The sequence below is a fragment of the Patiria miniata genome, unplaced genomic scaffold (assembly GCF_015706575.1).
Source record: "Patiria miniata isolate m_02_andy unplaced genomic scaffold, ASM1570657v1 HiC_scaffold_5, whole genome shotgun sequence".
Lineage (NCBI taxonomy): Eukaryota > Metazoa > Echinodermata > Asteroidea > Valvatida > Asterinidae > Patiria > Patiria miniata.
The window spans coordinates 26,333,269-26,340,196 of NW_024037072.1; positions in this window are offsets into that span (position 1 = coordinate 26,333,269).

Below are 6,928 nucleotides of genomic sequence, written 5' to 3' on the forward strand. Positions count from 1 at the left end.
CTAGCGACAGGTTGAAAATTAGCAAAAATGTATTTTGAATAGATGTCTGTGGCGAAGTTTGTCGGAATCGCCTAAATATTGGTGTATATAATGACCTTGACCCACTTAAGACGTGTGCGAAGTTTTAGGCAAATGACGTCATCAGACCGGAAGTTATAATAAAAAGACCCTTTTTCATTTGAAAATTCCTGAAAAATCAACCATGGCAGTTTTTATGTTAGTTTTTACTTTAATCGTCGATTTAAGGGTAGGTCTAAAACATATCAAAGCTTCGAGGCAATAAGCGAACTCGGACATGCCCTGCGCACGCTTAAAACTTCAGGTTGACAATACCTCTGCTCTAAAACATGCACAGAACGTCTATATGTACATGTACATACACGTACGTTACGCACATACTGTACATCGTATGTCAGTCAGCCTGCAGAGCACGTGTTGACGAGGTCAAATCCTGTCCACATCACAGTGACCGTTTTAGCCGATTTTCGGCTAACCTTGACAGATTTTATGTTCATGCATACGCATAGTCAGGGGCGTATAATAAAAAATCATAATGCCGAAAAGCCCTATGTTACGTATTTAAAGGTGCAGTTTTTCTGCAGTGGGATTTTCCACAAGTCTTTTCCTATACAACACTGATATCTTACTGAGTAGTTCTGAACCTCAGCCGAGAATTACTATGAGAAGGAAAGAGAAATCGTATTTTTTTCGGTCTGTCATTCGATTGAACATATTCCTAAGGGTCAGAATATCAAGTAATATTTCATAAAAATGTTTCAGTTCAAAGGCAAATTACAAATTAAAGGTGCAATTTTTCTGCAGTGGGATTTTGTTTAGCCCGTTAACTTTGTACACGTGTTAGCCCATTGACTTTGTACACGTTTTCAAGCCACCATTTCTATAACTTGGCGATCTGGAATCGTCATCAATGTAACAGCCAAGGAAGACCCTCATACAAAAATTATGCCAAGACTATGACGTCATGATGACGTCATCACCCAATTTTGTTTATTGATTTTTGAAAATTTACGTGCATATTATGTTGTCCTATATCTACAGAACTGTAAGCCTGATTGGGTTGAAACTTGGTATGTGGCTAGACCGGGATGTGTTATAGGTAAAAAAACCAATTAGGTGACGCCATGATGACGTCATCCGGAGATTTTATATGAATATTTGAGGTTTTTGACCTTTTAGCCATATCTCATGAACGTAACATGCAAAATTAAAAATTCTTTGTGTATTTGGTCTGTTAGGTAAAAGGTATTTGCACAACATTTTGAACAAAATATCTGACATCATTATGACGTCATAAAAATGCGATTTTCAAAATACACATATAAGGAAAGGTCCGACTGTCATGAAACTTAATGGGTAGGTAAATAATGGTACTAGTATACAAAGTTTAAAGTGACGTCACGATGACGTCATCGTTTGGTTTTTATAATTTTAAGATATTTTAAATTGTATTGTGCTTCCACAAATTGCACACTTTCTTTCACCGGATTGAAATTAAACTTGGTTCAAACCAAAATCACAATGACAAAATGTGCATTGAGAAGGGTCTTAAGGATGACGTCATTGCAGGGCAAGTGACATCATTTGATAAAATTATACTTTAGGAATTATTCTAAGCGTTTTGAACAACCTTTAACTGCATAAAGCACTCTGAAAAGTGACTGCAAAAGGACAAACGAAACAAATATTTGTAAAATGCGTAAAAGCCCTGTGTTCTGTTTGCAAACAGACATACAGCTCTAGTTTTTTTTTCTTTTTCCACTTTTCCCCATAGGTTTTGTACACGTTTTTATTCTACAAGCCACTTTGGCAATTATTTTAAATCTGATCAACTTTAAACTTGGCATAGTTATTAACCATCATCTGAGGATGTATGCCGAAACTTTTCGTCATGCTGACGTCATCACGTGATTTATTATAGAATTTTGAATATTTAATTTTTCCCATAGACTTTGTACACAGAAATTTTTTTTAAAATGTCAATTTTCAGAGGGCATTTTCGACTCTTTGCCAGTAATTCATTTACACCAATCTTTGTCCAAGCAAAGACCCTAGTTCAAACAACATTGTGTAATGATGACGTCATGATGACGTCATCCGGTGTTTATTTATAGGCAATTAAATTGTGACACTTTTAATATTAAAAAATGCATAAGAAATCAACCGTACGCGTCCGCAGCATTCTGTTGCCGGCAAGTTGTAGAGTAGGTTGAGGTCTTTATTTCATTCAGTGTGCGTGAAATCACGTGACCCTTGCTTCCGGTCGATAAAGGCCAAAACCGGAAGTGGCTTATTATTTGAAAGTGGTAATAGATATGAACTTGCTTTCAACGGTGTTAGTCTCTTGGCTGATAGTATTCTTCAAATCATCTACCGATGACGTCATGCAATCTTCGAGCGCCCTCTAGCGACAGGTTGAAAATTTTCAAAAATGTATTTTGAATAGATGTCTGTTGCGAAGTTTGTCGGAATGGCCTAAATATTGGTGTATATGATGACCTTGACCCACTCAAGACGTGTGCGAAGTTTAAGGTGTATGACGTCATCAGACCGGAAGTCATGAATATTTAATGAGACACTCTTTACAGTCTTATAACTATGGAACTATTTGACCGATTGATCTCAAATTTAGTAGGTACACAGACAGGGATGTGTTATAGATGAAAATTGATATGTCAAGGTCATGTGACCTTCACTTCCGTTTTTACCGGAAGTGGTCATTTTAGACCCCTAAATCATATTTCATGAATTATTACTCTGATTAGGTTGAAACTTCACATTAATACAAAGCTATATTGACAGATAATTTTCTTGCATTATTATTACTGTGCACTTAATTATTGTCATGTCATGACGTCATGAATATTTAATGAGACAATCTTTACAGTCCTATAACTATAGAACTATTTGACCGATTGATCTCAAACCTGGCAGGTATACGGACAGGGAAGTGTTATAGATAAAAATTGACATGTCTAGGTCATGTGACCTTCACCTCCGGTTTTACCGGAAGTGGTCATTTTAGACCCTTATATCATATTTCATGAATTATTACTCTGATCAGGTTGAAATTTCACATTAATACAAAGCTATATTGACAGATAATTAAATTGAATTACTATTACTGTGCACATAATTATTGTTATGCTATGACGTCATGAATATTTTAAAGGTTGTATATTTAAAAGTAATAATTTCAATTTATTACTTTCATTTTTTGTTAATCATTAAATCATTTTGTTTACGGTCCAATAGAGAATCAAAACTGGGAACAGCTCTGTGGTTGTTCACAACCACAACCTCTAGTTTTTTTTTTTTTTTCTTTTTCCACTTTTCCCCATAGGTTTTGTACACGTTTTTATTCTACAAGCCACTTTGGCAATTATTTTAAATCTGATCAACTTTAAACTTGGCATAGTTATTAACCATCATCTGAGGATGTATGCCGAAACTTTTCGTCATGCTGACGTCATCACGTGATTTATTATAGAATTTTGAATATTTAATTTTTCCCATAGACTTTGTACACAGAAATTTTTTTTAAAATGTCAATTTTCAGAGGGCATTTTCGACTCTTTGCCAGTAATTCATTTACACCAATCTTTGTCCAAGCAAAGACCCTAGTTCAAACAACATTGTGTAATGATGACGTCATGATGACGTCATCCGGTGTTTATTTATAGGCAATTAAATTGTGACACTTTTAATATTAAAAAATGCATAAGAAATCAACCGTACGCGTCCGCAGCATTCTGTTGCCGGCAAGTTGTAGAGTAGGTTGAGGTCTTTATTTCATTCAGTGTGCGTGAAATCACGTGACCCTTGCTTCCGGTCGATAAAGGCCAAAACCGGAAGTGGCTTATTATTTGAAAGTGGTAATAGATATGAACTTGCTTTCAACGGTGTTAGTCTCTTGGCTGATAGTATTCTTCAAATCATCTACCGATGACGTCATGCAATCTTCGAGCGCCCTCTAGCGACAGGTTGAAAATTTTCAAAAATGTATTTTGAATAGATGTCTGTTGCGAAGTTTGTCGGAATGGCCTAAATATTGGTGTATATGATGACCTTGACCCACTCAAGACGTGTGCGAAGTTTAAGGTGTATGACGTCATCAGACCGGAAGTCATGAATATTTAATGAGACACTCTTTACAGTCTTATAACTATGGAACTATTTGACCGATTGATCTCAAATTTAGTAGGTACACAGACAGGGATGTGTTATAGATGAAAATTGATATGTCAAGGTCATGTGACCTTCACTTCCGTTTTTACCGGAAGTGGTCATTTTAGACCCCTAAATCATATTTCATGAATTATTACTCTGATTAGGTTGAAACTTCACATTAATACAAAGCTATATTGACAGATAATTTTCTTGCATTATTATTACTGTGCACTTAATTATTGTCATGTCATGACGTCATGAATATTTAATGAGACAATCTTTACAGTCCTATAACTATAGAACTATTTGACCGATTGATCTCAAACCTGGCAGGTATACGGACAGGGAAGTGTTATAGATAAAAATTGACATGTCTAGGTCATGTGACCTTCACCTCCGGTTTTACCGGAAGTGGTCATTTTAGACCCTTATATCATATTTCATGAATTATTACTCTGATCAGGTTGAAATTTCACATTAATACAAAGCTATATTGACAGATAATTAAATTGAATTACTATTACTGTGCACATAATTATTGTTATGCTATGACGTCATGAATATTTTAAAGGTTGTATATTTAAAAGTAATAATTTCAATTTATTACTTTCATTTTTTGTTAATCATTAAATCATTTTGTTTACGGTCCAATAGAGAATCAAAACTGGGAACAGCTCTGTGGTTGTTCACAACCACAACCTCTAGTTTTGTTCTGTTTTTTTTATGTCCCCCAATTTTTCTGCTTTTAGTGACTTGCTTACTATAATTTGCTTGGTTTATATTTTTTTTTCCTCTGACTCCCGTGTATTTTATCTTGATTTTTTTTCTGAAATAGTATCTTTTTTATTCTTTTAGTTATTGTATCATATTTTTAAAGCGCCTGGGTGCATTTTATTTAAATGGATTTGGCGCTATACTTATAAATGTACTTATTATCATTGTTAGGGGCCTAAGTACGTGCGTGTACACAATCGATGACCCATTTTTGCGCAAAATGAAATATCCACTGTCAGAGGGTTGCAGACGCCCAAAATCGGAATGAAGCAGGTTGTTTTTTCCGTTAAAACAAAACATACAAATCGAAAGTTCGTAAGGAGAAAAACAATCCGTTTCAGTTTAAGGAGTTCGCTCGTACCCTCCGCCCTGCAAACAGGGCGCTGGGATACTCTGATGAGCTTCACAGAATATTGTGGAGGAAGTGCCCTATGACCTACGTATAAAGCATCTGGCTGCAGCTGTTCAAGACCGCAGTTAGACAATGTGCGCAAATGCTATCCGAAAACTTCCCATAGAAATGCTCGCATTCCATACTGGATGTGACTTCTGTTTCATTGCGCACCATGTGGACAAAATTTTGAGCATCGCATAATACAATCCGACCGTTCGTGATTCAAAAACGGAGCCTGAGCAAGTGACGGGAATTGTAAATTTACAACACAGATAAGTTTTACAGAATTTCCTACATATTATTACGATTTTCAAAGAAAAAAATCATCTCTAAACTGGAATAAAAGAGAAATTAATCCGTCTTAACGGCCATTTCAAACCTTGCAGAGTCATGACTGTGATGACGCGAAGGTCACAGGTCACGCAAAATCCAACCAATCAGAGCGTGAATTCATCAAAGTATCCCAGCGTCATGTTTGCAGGGCGGGGGGGGGGGGGGGAACGGACGGGCGTACGAGCGAAGGGTTATCTTCGCTCGTACCCCCCGCCCTGCAAACAGGACGCTGGGATACTCTGATGAATTCATGCTCTGATTGGTTGGATTTTGCGTGACAAGTGACCTGTGCGTCTAGGTCATGACTCTGCAACGTACGGCCGTACGTTAAGACTGATTCATTACTCTTTTATTCCAGTTTAGAGATTTTTTTCTCATTGAAAAGCGTAATAATGTAGGAAATTCTGTAAAACCTATCTGTGCTGAGTTTACAATTCCCCTCACTCGCTCAGGCTCCGTTTCGAATCACGAACGGTCGGATTGCATTATCCGACGCTCATAATTGAGTCCACATGCGGATCCGCGCTGAAACAGAAATCATATCCGGTATGGAATGTGCGCAATTCTATGGGAAATTTTCGGATAGCATTTGCGCACATTGTCTAACTGCAGTCTTAAACAACTGCAGCCAGCTTTATACATAGGTCATAGGCCATTTCCTTCACAAGATTCTGTGAAGCTCATCAGAGTATCCCTGTTCCCAGCGTCCTGTTTGCAGGGCTAGGGCGGGGGGTACGAGCGAAAGGGTTATCATCTTTAATAGTTGCCAATGGAGGGCAGCACCCCCAAAACAGAAGAGGGCGCTGTTTTTGTAAAGCAAACATGGTGACCGTTTTAGCCGATTTTCGGCTAACTTGACAGATTTTTTTTGTTGAAAAAACGAGTTTGACAGAAAATTTGATGGAATGGATTTTTTTGCAGATTTCTGGCAGAATTCTGCAAAATGGTTATTTGACAGAAAAACATAGCAAATTAAAAAAAATGGTACATTTGTTTAACAAAAAGCTTCAATCTTTTCAAACATACCCTTGCATAAATGGGACAGGTTAGCTAGTGGTGCTGAGGTTTACTGGGAACCGGACTTTGATCGTGACGCAGGCACGTTTTGCCTGAAAGCGATGCAATTTCGTAACATATTTATGTGACTTATATATTGTTTATAATGTAATTTGAAACTTAATTAAGGCAATACTACAACATCTGCATGTGATTTTAAGTGTTTATAGTATATTTTGAGTA